This window comes from Neopsephotus bourkii, unplaced genomic scaffold, assembly GCF_033783945.1.
Source record: "Neopsephotus bourkii isolate Nb327-2 ecotype Australia unplaced genomic scaffold, CSIRO-AGI_Nbou_v1 NB_998, whole genome shotgun sequence".
NCBI lineage: Eukaryota > Metazoa > Chordata > Aves > Psittaciformes > Psittacidae > Neopsephotus > Neopsephotus bourkii.
Window position 1 is genome coordinate 3822026 of NW_026901490.1, and position 12901 is coordinate 3834926.

Below are 12901 nucleotides of genomic sequence, written 5' to 3' on the forward strand. Positions count from 1 at the left end.
CCGAGCATTTACAGCATTATTTGAGAGTTTTGAATGGCCTTTTAATGCTGTTGAGACTTGTTTGCTGATTGTGATGGGGATCACCATGTTGGCATGTATACAGAGTGTATTTTGCCCACAATTATTTCATCTGTTTTCAAAAGTTAAGCAGAGTCAGGTTTGGGTCTTGTCTGGGGTTAGATGACGATATGGGAGGACCAAGAGGTTTCCCCCAAGGCTGGACAGTCATGAGTGGCAGGGCATGTGGGACAGTGTGGGCAGGTATCTAGTCCACTGGCCCCCTCCAGTGCTTTGGAAGCATTGGAGATGGAAGGCAGCTGTATGGAGTCCCCAGCAACAAGCTGCAGAAACTGCTGAAGGGGACAGTCAATTATTTTTAGCCTGGTGGGCCCATGACCCTTAAGGCCATCAGAGCAGAGATGCAACATCGAGATGGACTCATGATCAAGGGGTGGACTTAGCAATGGACACTATTGCCCAGGTTATTCACAAGTGTGAACACTGCACACAGCCTCTCGTGCTCTGAAAGACTGTTACAAGAGATGGAGCCTGGCATCATGGACCAGATGGACTCAGCAGCTTTATAGGGACTGGCCCATGCACTACGATGAGAGTGCACTTAGATCAGAGTAATGGTATATTGAAAATGTAGGATCTGAGCATGACATGAATGGTATGGAATAAGGGGTGGATAATATCCTGGGTTTAGCAGTCATTTTTCTCCTTCTTGGTAGCTGGTGCAGTGCTGTGATTTGACTTTCAGGCTGGGAACAGAGCTGAAAAAACAATGATGTTTTGGTTTGGCCAAGGACTTTGTGAGCCTCATGCTCTGCCAGGGAGGAGGGAAGCCGGGAGGAAGCAGAAACAGGACACCTGACCCAAACTGACCAAAGAGGTATTCCATACCACAGCATGTCATGCCCAGGATGTAACTGGGAGAGTTACCTGGAAGGGCTAGGAGGGCCTGCAGGGTTGGAGGAGGTATCAGTCGGTGCTTGGTTGGGCTGGGGGGGTAAGTTATCGGTTGGCTGGTGGTGAGGTGAAATATTCCCTTGTTATTTCCTTTATCATTACTATTATTGGTGGTAGCAGTAGTGATTTGTGTTATACCTTAGTTACTAAACTGTTCTTATCTCAACCCGTGGGAGTTGCATTCTTTTTGATTCTCCTCTCTGTCCCTCCGAGAATAGGGGAGGGCAAGAAAGGGAGGGAGTGAGTGGACAAGCTGTCTGGCTGGGGTTAAACCACGACAGTCTGCATCCCTCATGTTTTCAGAAAAGTGTATAACATTAATTTCTCTAGCAAAAAAAAAGTTATGCAGAAGGAAATAAGAATGATCAAAGATGTTAAATGACTTCTGTTTGAGGGTTAATTAAACAAACTAGTGTGCCTTAGGCTCAGAAAGAAAAGATTGAGGGGATGTGAAGGCTTATAAAATTGGAGAAATTGGGAATGATTTTATCTGTCTCTTCCAATACAAAACCCTATTGTTATCAGTGAAACTAGCAGCTGGTAGGGTTAAGGGGAGAAAGAAAAAAAAAGGAAAAAAAAAAAAAAAGTGGTATGTAGTTCCTGCTACATGGAGAGTTAATTATTTGCCAGCAGGGACTGTGAATACTGAAATATGACATACATCTAAAAGTGACTTGGCAGATTTATAGAAGAAAAAGCTATCAAGGTCTGTTTAGGACAAGGGCATCAGATCAACCCCGAGAAATCCATGTGCTAGCGATGAAAATTGTATTGAAAAGTATTCTGAGGGAGTATTACATAATGCCTGGTGTGTTGCCTGTGTTTCTCTTGCTGATCTACTTTTTCATTTAGGGACACTTATCCAGCTTTTCAGTTTGTTAAATCATTCCTTTTTTTCCCTGTACAGAAGCAATCCTTTTTTTTTTCAATATATGGAATACAAAATACACCTGTGTATGTGGAAGGAAAAAAAGACCCTAAAATAACCTTTTCTAGGCTTTATTTCGTTACTGGCAAAATGCATATATATTTTCTACAGTAATCTCAACAGCTGACCAAAACTCTCTGTGACTCAGACTTTTCTAACAGGTATCAGATCACTTTTTGTGTCAAGAGCTAGGTTTAGGGTCCCTTGCTCTTCCCACATACAAACTTGATGGAGACCCATGCTGTTAATAATCTATGTATTGGAACCTCTCTTTTCCTGTAGCGTCAGCATGGGATATTCCTTATGTTTGTTCTCCAAATATCTCATAACATAGACCTTTGCTCTATAGACACAGAGCTTGTTAGTCTGTGTACAACTCTTATGGCAGATACTGTTGTTCAGTATAATCTCAGACAGAAAACATGTCAATACATCATAAGAGATACTTTTACATTGGACCGGATATTTGCTTTATAGCACATCAAATTTAGTAGGATGTTCTACTCGGCATCAGTCAGTCACTGTGGCAACGTTAACCAATATATTAAGGCAATTATATGACAACTTTTCAAAAGGAATAAATGTTCTAATACAGAAAGATGTACATATCACTAGATACTTGAGTGATTACAGCTCTACTTGTCTGCTTGCATTTAAGCATGTGCTTCGTGTTTTGCTAACAGATGAATTCAGCTGAAACTGCAGGAGAAATTCAGGTAGGAAGAATGTAATCTAGCTACTTGTCTACCCACAAAGCAGCTCTGGATCTTTAATGACTGAAAGTGCTCAGTGTTATGATTTTACATCTCATATGGGTATTTAGTTTACTATTAACCCAATGATTTAACATTCAAACACAATTAACTAGCATGATAAGTAGAGTGATGATTTTTAATTTATTTGACCTTGTGAATGTGTGATTTCTCCAAATGCACTAAGAAAAAAATCCCATGGTCATAATCAAGAAGTAATAAAGCATATTGAAGCAAAAGAGACTTGCTTATATCCTCTATGGAGTGCTCTCATCCTAGTAGCAAGAATTTTTTTTATGAGTTTTGATTTGTTATTTTTTTTATGTGCTTAGTTTATGAAGTAAAATTAGTGATGAGAGCAATCTTCTGGTGCTGGTTTCACCAAACTTGTGTTTATTAAATCTGTGCTAATATGTTCTTATTGATTTTCCCAGTTGGTCTGATAGATGCTGAAACATTGTACCTTTTTTGATGGTGAAGAACTTTTCCCAGGTAAAATAAACTGCAGTTAAGAAAAATACTTGCTGTCACAATATTTCACTTATTATAAAATATATTATTATGAATCTTCTGTTGGAAAAGCTTCTAAAGCAAGCAACAAGGAATACATACACTGGCCTTTCATAACACCTGTCATCCTAATGGTAGATACTGTGAACTTCTGGCAAAATAAAATGAATATTTGATGTTTTCTTTAGCATATGGAGAGAGTGCAATCTGCCAAAGCTCTGATAAGTTTCACAAATACTTTTTGTTCTGTGTTGACATCTCAACAGCAGGATGAACTGGGAAAAAAAATAAACAGTGGGGTTAAAAGCAACCAAAATGACAGACAATTACAAGAAGGCAAATGCTAGCTGAGTTCAATCAGGCTGCAGGTGATCCTCAGTGCAGCTGACAGCCTTTTGTTTGATGGGCAAAGTGATTATTGTGGAGTGGCCTTTCTGGTTACAAGAGTTTGGCTTCCTTCATCAAGTGCTCCTTCCAGATGGAAGGATCTTCTGTGCTAGGAAGTGCTATTTACCAGCAGCACAATGGCTTTTGTACCTGCAGGATTTTTTTAGGCAGGAAATATAGGAATCTATGCTGCTTTTTTACTTCTAATCTACTTAAAAAAGAACATTTTTCTGCTGATACGATCTACATAGTCATTTCAGTCAGCTTGAGGCATAACGTTTTGGGTGCCAGCTCTTTCTCCTTGTGCTATAGATTTGCTTTCAGTTATTTTTAGAACTGTTTTCGTACCAAATCAGGGCCAGTATTTTATTAATGGGAAACTTAAGCAAAACTAGGTTCAGAGTCTCTTGCTCTTCCCAAGTACAAACTTGATGGAGATTCATGCTATTAATAAATTTTATGCATTTGAACCTCTCTTCTCCTATAGTCTCAAGTTATAATATTTCTTATGGATACTTCTTTACCTAAAGGTCTCGTAACAGTAAATCCCTGCTTTATAGACCCTATTGCATGTAATTTTCTCTTTTGAATTTCCTCTCTATGTGCAAATGTCATTCCTACCTCTTTTCAGGCATCCATCTTTGCAAAGACCTTTTGGAATTCTTATTCTTATCTCTCCATACCACTGCTCTCAGGGAAAGGGGTGAACTGGTATTTCTTATAAGATCTCAAAAGAAAGACATAATGAGCTTTACACTGTGGAAAAAGCAGCTATGCATAAAAAAATGGAAGTTCAGTCAGGATAGGCTTTTCTTACCAGTATAAATTATCTCAGTCTTTTGTATACCTGCTGTAAATATCTATTGTTTTGAATATTATGATAAATTGTAGACATTATAATTCATAAGTACAAGCTGAATGTTTGTTTAAACATGCCTAACGACATAGCTTAGAAAAAACTGAATTTGTCTTTTACCATGCTTTTAACTTTGACCATTACAAAGAAAAAGTTTAAAAAGTGTAACACTTAGAAATATAAATATGATAATAAAGTAATAAAAAAGATAATAAGAACATACTGAAATATAGAATCATAGAATAGTTAGGGTTGGAAAGGACCTTAAGATCATCAAGCTCCAACCCCCCTGCCATGGGTAGGGACACCTCGCTCTAAACCGTATCACCCAGGCCTTGTCCAGCCTGGCCTTGTGCACTGCCAGGGGTGGAGCATTCACAACCTCCCTGGGCAACCTATTCCAGTGCCTCACCATCCTAAGAGGAAAGAATTTCCTCCTTATATCCAATCTAAACTTCCCCTGTTTAAGTTTGAACCCATTGCCCCTTGTCCTATCACTACAGTCCCTAATGAGGAGTCCATCCTCAGCATCCCTACATACAAATCAGTGAATATATCTGAATATATCTGGGTTACCTTAGAAGATGCTTTTTCATCTTACTCTTCATAAGAAATCTTTTTTTTCCCTTCACATATTCCTTTCTTGTTTTTTTTTTTTTCTATCAGAATAACCCCTGAGATCATGTCCAATGGATATTTTCATAAACCTTGGTGCTCACAAGTGACCTCTCAGATTTCAGTCACTTACTGTGAGCAACACGAAATGAAAAAAAGAAACCCTATGAAAAAGAAAAACAGGGTTGAATTTGTTTCTGAGAGCTCCTTGGGTATCATGTATCAGAGCTTCATGCAGTCTGAAATGTATTGAAAGTTGGGGATTTCTGACAGAAACACAAATTAAATCTGAACTGGAATATTGCTAATGGTTCCCTTCTAATAAAGCTTTTACTGTAATAGAATGATATTTCAAGGTTGCAACAATAGAAAAATACCTTTAATGTTGAACGCAGTTGAGTCTGGCAGAAAAAAAAATATTTTAGAGTCTGATTCTCTTTTCATCTAATGTTAGTGTAATCAGCAACTAAAGTGGTATGAGGAAAGATGCAAATCCAAAGACCTGTGTCTTTGTTGCTTGCAGACTTCAGGAAAATTTAATTTTCTCAATGGATCTCCAGTTTTCCTGTGTATCTTGGGTTTCTTCATTGCACATTTTGCATTTAGCCATTCTGATGCCCTAAGATTCTGAGGGTTGAGAACTGTATCACATAAATGGGTTAATATTAGAGGTGGGAAACAAGCAAAGAAGAAATATATGCAACTTCTGTTTCATCTTATTTGGGTGCTTTCCCAAGAAAACAAATGCCTTGTTTTCTCTCCTTTTGCAAATTAATATCTTCTCCATGTGGAAGTTCCCATGTTGACCTCCCAACCACCAGTCAATCAACCAGTTGGATTGTGGAACCTGTTTTAAAATTTTCTTGGACACGTTTTGGGTCTTCCTTTTACTATTTCATCATTTTTAGTGTCTAGACATCCAAGCCAGGTAGGAGCTATGTTCTGTCATACAGTTCTATCAAGTTCACATTCTTGTGAATTCCTAGGAGTGGAATTTTAGCTAGGCAAGTCCCAGACAGAAGGTATATTAGATACCTCCTGACATGCTAAATATGCAAAACTAGGTATGCCTGCTAGATATGCGAGAGTGTTGAGTAGGAGAATTGTAGACCTGCATTTAAACCTCTGTCCACAGGAATTTAGTATTGTATTACTCCCGATTAATGATTTGGAGGATATCAAGAGGATATAGGTGTCATTATTCATGATGTAAATGGCTCTCAATTACTATTAAGGTTGCTGTCACTGGTTAGGAGACTATACTTATGTGTCCCCTCTTCAAATAGTTCAAAGTTGTCAAAAAAGAAAAGTATCTAATGTTTTATTGATAGACCAAATTCAGTGATTTAAGATGTTCTATACTACAGGTCCTTAAAGATGTGCATCTAAGGAAATACTAATTTACTCTACAAACACTACAGAAACAGACAGTGTGTCATACAAATTTGCTGAGGGCATAGGAAGCTTCTGTGGCACTTAGCACTTTGGGATACTCTACTGTTCATAATAATCATAATAATTACTTTATTTTCAACCTGATCTTCTCATGATGTATAAGAACTGCAGGCAGCCAATAACATCCACTTGAGCAAATGTCTTGTAGCAAGAGTGCTCCTGCTGGAAGAGAAGTATCAGACTGTAGTACTTGTTTTGAAAGGCATATTCTTTATTCAGAGAACACTTAGAGTCTCTATTTCTTATGCCATATCTGATAACTAAAACGACTCAACAGTAGCTTCTAATCTACCTTCTCCAGAACAGTACCTTCCTTCTTATAAAAGATGATCTTATAAAAGACTTATAAAATACTGCAACTGCTGCAGCCTAGTTTGATATCCAAGGGATTTCAGGGTGGCTGTAATTTCCTCCATTGTTGAAGATGGATTTTGCTTAGACCACTTCCTTCTAGGTTATCTAATCATTTCTCAGAGGTACATATGGGCAAATGAAACTCCTCACTGAACTCAGCAGCAACAACAGAAAGTAACATGGCTGGAAATATGTTTGTTAAGAAGAGTCTGGGGTGAGGCACAGTGGTATGTCAGGGAGCTAGAGTGTGCCCCTGGGAAAAAAGAAAAAGTACTAAGGAAACAAGGTGGACAACTTGTGTGCACTTCGTGATATACACACTTCAGCAGAAACACAGGTGGTACAGATATAGCCTGTAAGGTTATGCTCAAAGTATTTTTGTTCATCAATTTCATCCCATTAGTAAGTTTTGTTTTAATAGATATTCTGTTAACTCCATATAACACAAGTCTTTTAAATCAAGATTCATGTGACGTTAAATCAAATGGCTTATAGTAACCTTTGTTGATAGGCAGATTGTTATCAAATCAGTAAACCTTTTTTTTAAGTAATCCTTAACAAAAGCAACCAATATTCAATTGGATTTATTTCTGAGAGACAACAATAACTGATCTTCATTGCTTACTAATATTCTTACACTTTTAAAGAATGACAGTCCTCCAATTCTCTGGAAGTGCCTTATTGTCGTGGTTTAACCCAACCAAACAGCTTGTTCACTTACTCCCAGTGAGTGGTGCCAGGCTGGAAGCAATCGAGGCCCACGTTAGTCCGCTCCCCCCCTCCCCCTTCCCCAGGGGCTGCCGCCCCCTTTCCCCGCTCCCAGAGGGATGGGGAGGAGAATCGAAGGAATGCAACTCTCACGGGCTGAGATAAGAACAGTCTAGCAACTAATGTACAATACGAATCACCACCGCTACCACCAACGACAACAATGATAAGAGAAAATAGCAAAGGAAAGGAGTACAATACCACGCGCCGAACCACCAGTCCGACCCGGCCGAACCCCTCTCCTTCCGGGTACCTCCCAGTTCCCCCCTGGGCATGACGTGCTGTGGTATGGAATACCTCTTTGGTCAGTTTGGGTCAGGTGTCCTGTCTCTGCTTCCTCCCGGCCTCCCCTCCTCCCTGGCAGAGCATGAGACTCACAAAGTCCTTGGCCAAACCAAAACATCATTTTTATCAGCTTTGTTCCCAGCCCGAAAGTCAAAACACAGCACTGCACCAGCTACCAAGAAGGAGAAAAAAATGACTGCTGCTGCTAAACCCAGGACACTTATGTTTCCAGGGTTCCTTAAAGTAAAATATTACTGATATACAAATCTTCTTAGCTACAGCCATTATATCTATCAATGACAAATTATCCATGTCTGTTGATTTTTGTAGTCTTTCTGCCAAAAAATGTTATTTTGATATTTAAAATGTTTTCTGTCACGTGCAGTTACAAATAGCAATCTTTTTGTCCTGTCCATGATGGCATATGAGCTGACTACGGACTCCTACTTTTCTCCAAACCCAAACCAGAACTACTAATGCACATACTTTGACTATTCCTGAACTATTGAAGCTGTTACCATTTGCTCCAAAGACCTGAGCTACACATGACCAAAATAGACTTTCTTTGTTCCTAATAATTTTTAAAACCCTTTTAATTTGGACTTGTTGAACACTGATATTTCAGTGATTTCGTTAACGTCCTTTATTAATCACATAGGTTTATTTTTATCTATATTGTCTACTAACCGATTCTTTCTGGTTCTCTGAGAATTTTTATTTTTTTTAATTCTTTTTTTCTTCTGTATCTGTTTTGGCTTCGCAAAACTGCTTGGCTGCAATAACTTCTTCTTTTTGTTTGAAAGACATGTTTTCACATTTTTCTTGGGATGGCTTCAGAGAGTCCCTGGGTTTTGATAACAATTCCCTCTACAGGTTCCCAGCCAGTTATGCTGACAATTGGTTTAAACTAATGGGGATAAAATCAAATTGTGAGATATCAAAATCCTCCATAAAATGGATTTACCTTTCTCAACAAACCTCTAGTGTAAAAACGTGATTTTGTTGGAAAACAGATGCATCATAATCTTAGGCACAATTTTGGACATAAATTAAGGAGTGAAGCAGTTCATTCCCAGTTCAGTCTCTTATGATGACTTTTAACTTTCAGTTGAGTGACTTTCTTCAAAAGTTTGTGGTAATTTTGTGTTTTCAGAAATCCTACCATGGAACATAGCGATGCCTTGATACTTAGAATCTGAATTTCCAACTTAAATAACAGGCAATTATTGTTATATAGAATTAGCTCTTCAGGGAATTTTATTAGGGTTGTTGAAATAGAAATAACTTTCCTTCAAGACTCATTATGAAAACTGTTAGTAAGGCAGCCAAGATCATGACAAAAGCAGCTGATTATCTCTTACTAATTATTGTTGCCTTGAAAAGAAAAAAGGGCACCTTCTACAGCATCTTAGATTGTAGAAGAGTACTTTTCATTTTTATGGACCCAGAAGCAGGGTTCACCAGCTTTCTTGTGAAAATACTAAGGACACATGAGCTTTCTTGGTCCCTAGATATAAGACTGAAATAAGGAATTTAAAGAAAGTCTTGAAAAAATAAAAAGCAAAAAGTAAGTATGATAATGTAGTGTTAGATATATTATTTCTATATTATCAAGTAAATCAAATATAAGGAAATCAGTAACAGATTTATTAAACATAGAAACTCCAAATGTTACAGTTTAAAGAATGTGGTGTGAATCTGCTGCTGGCATTTCCTATGACTGTTTACCTAAGAGGGTTATATTTTGTTGCTTCTGTTACAGGCTCTCTCCCCTGTACTACTGGAGAGATGTAGTGCTGGGAGAGGTGTATATAGAACTCTCTTCCAAGGCTTGAGATGAAATGTTACAGTGTGAAAGAGCTGGGCTTGTCAGAAGATTATTTGAAATATTTGTGTACAAAATAACTCCTAGCCCTTTTACGTTCAGAAGATTTCACTTCTCAGTGTGCAGAAATGATGTAATGTCCATACTCCCTGACTTGTTGTCTCCTTTTGGCTCGTCCCCTTTCTGTATACACTTTGCTTCCAAGCAATGTTCCTTACTCTAATGACATACTCGCTTTATTCAAGCTCTTTCTTGTTCCACAGTGTCCTTTGTAGCTCAGAGTTAACAGTAGAAATGCTCGATTCCAGAAATGCTTTTTATATTCCATTTTGAACATGATGAAGCAATGTTCTTCAAGTTTCATCTTATTTCTCAAAGAAACCTTGTCTCTCTGCATCCAATAACATAGCTTGCCCTACAACTTTATGAGTTTTCCATGTGAAAGGAGTACTCCTAGTTTAGAATGGGCACCAGGACTTTGAGTTTAGCCTGGAGAATGGTAGCACCTAGCACAGTGAACCTTCTAAAAGTACTTGCACCAAGGTAAACTGAGAAGCAGTTGTCTCTTGGCATCTGGTTGTAATATTTCATCTTTGTATTCAAGGCCATCATGTCACAAACCTGTTTCTTTTAACATAAGAGTTCTTGTCTGGACTTGCATCCTATCCATTCTACTACTGATTCTCCGGCATCCATTTACTGTCATCTTGGACTGTATTTATGCTTTATCCCATGCTGTCTCATATGCTCTGACTATCTGGATTTACAAGCAGCTGTTGAACTAAGATAATATTTTTTTGTGTCTTTTGATGTGCAGCAGTAGCTGCATGAGGAACAGAACTGCGGTGTATCATGAACTGATTTTCTTTTTTAAAAACCAACTTACCTTTCCCTGTTAATGGCTTTGACACTCTGCATTGTGGTTTTCTTAGTCCTTGGTAGCAAACTACTTTTTTTTCCAATTTTGGACATAGGTATTTATAATGAATTTTTATTGTAGTAATAAACGATTCTCCTGCTTACAACTTAATTGCACATCCAAAAACTTAAAAGCGTTTTAAATACTTGCATAAATACAGTTGTGGGGTTTTATACAGAGACAGTAAGAAAAAGTTGGTATTTGCAGAACTAAATATCTAACAGGGCTGCAAAAATCATGGAATTCATACTAAACTTTATAAATAATTGATATAACATCAAAGATTTTTCTGGGAATTTTCCTGAGGTGAGTGTTATGCATAGGTCTTGGTACCTCACCTGGTATAGTTACATAATGATGTTTTTCAGTCACGTTCATTCTGTATTGTCTGCTAGCTGTTTTTAATTTGAGTTACAATTGTGTGATTTATGCTATGCAATATAAAGCTACCTCAGCATTCTGGCTGCTTTGCAGTATATGGTAGCATTTCAATGCTAACATAAAAACAAGACAGAAAACAAGATGAAAATGTTCTCATCAGCTTTGCTGAACTGCAACATTATGCCTCTGTTTTTCTATATAATGAAACTTTAATTTTTGCTGCAATACGCAATTGCTTATTAATTGTTCGTATTGAAATACAACTAAAAAATTTGAATGTTTTTATCATTTCTAACATAATAAATCACTCTTATCCTATAGTACTACAGAGTGCTGCAGAGCCTTTCCTTCATCTTTGTAATGATAAGCTGCTAGATCAAACAGAAATTTAGAAAAGGTCAAGAAAAACACCTGCAGCATCCTATCTGCTTCACTGTTTATTCTTTCTTAGCATAAAACTTGTTTGCGATCTGTGACTTTGGCACTCACATGTGTTACAGCTTCTAATCATAAACAATTTCAGAGGAAAACCACAAAGCACTCAGCCACTAATGTTCCTATAGTGGCTTTAGTTCACAGCCTTGTATTGGGGACCATCTGCTTCAAAACATGGAGAGGTTGGGATGCGACTTCTTAAGAGTTTCAAGAGCTCATAGGCAGTGGTATCATGGATTTAGGTCAAATAGCAGTGTTATATCTCCTAAAATCAGTCATTAACACAACTGGAGACTGTAGTGGACAGGATGGCTATGCGATCTCTTACTTATAATATTAATATTAATCATTATGGCAGGGACAAACTGGAGAAGTCCTTCCTACTTGCTGTATTTGTTGCTGTGTTCTTCACCCCATGAGAAAGTTAACTTTTTGGGGCTTTTGCTGAACAACCAGTCAAAAGAATTCTGCCAGAAATTCCTTTCACCTCCTGCTCCTTCAGCTAAGAGAACCAAAATCTACGCCTTGTGAACCTGTGTAGCTAAGTAGTCCTTCTCTGTCCTAAATTTTGAATGGGATTTTGATTCTTTGCTGAGAATGACCTTTATTCTGCCTAGAAAATTCCTGACTCTTTAATGCATGGCAAGAATGTGCCACAAACAAAGGAGCTCAGGGCACACATCAAGTAACCTCTTGTACAGCAAGGGTTTGTTTTTTAAATCCGAAAGTGTAACATAGTGTAAAAAATCTTTATCCTTTCTAAAAAAGTATCTTCCTTCTTCAAAGTAAAATAACTGGTATTACTGAGATGTAATGCACCTAGCCAGGAAAACTCAGGAAAAACCTCAGAAGTTAATATTACCTTCTTATGAGGTGGCAAAAAACCCAAGTTTCTGTGAGTTATGCAGAGCAAGCTAAACCACAAGGCTCTTATGGTACACAATAGTGAAAATAAATTATCTAATTGCCTATTGAACTATTTTATTTATAGGGACATGATATCTTATCTATGCCTTTTATCCTTCATGCATGGAAATGAACAGCTTTGTTCTAGTTAGAAAACAAAACATTGATCAATATTGGGCTAAAAGAAAAGATGACTGCATCAGTTTCCATTTCATTTGCATGTTATTTTTTTGCCGTATGGCATTTGTGGGTAAGGATTCTTACTGGATCAGGAGTCCCATTGCAGTGTGCAAGTTATTGCTCAGTGTTTGTGTCATGGTTTAACCCCAACCAGACAACTTCTTCACCGACTTCCCCCCTCTTCTTGCCCCCCCCCCCCCCATCCCCACTCCTGGAGGGATGGAGAGGAGTATCAGAAAGAATGCAACTCCCACGGGTTGAGATAAGAACAGTTTAGTAACTAAGGTATAATACAAATCACTACTGCTACCACCAATAGTAGTAATGATAAAGGAAATAACAAGGGAAGAGAATACAACACCTCAGCACTAGG

The 12901-nt window shown here is 37.9% G+C and overlaps 1 long non-coding RNA gene across 1 annotated transcript in view; it reads left to right on the top strand.

Annotated features, from left to right (window-relative positions):
- The first annotated feature begins 843 nt into the window (after positions 1-843).
- Positions 844-12901, top strand: part of LOC133215760 (uncharacterized) — a 249182-nt gene continuing 237124 nt past the window's right edge. The window contains exon 1 of the long non-coding RNA XR_009726484.1: positions 844-895. This is a non-coding gene — a long non-coding RNA (uncharacterized LOC133215760). The remainder of the gene's footprint in view (positions 896-12901) is intronic.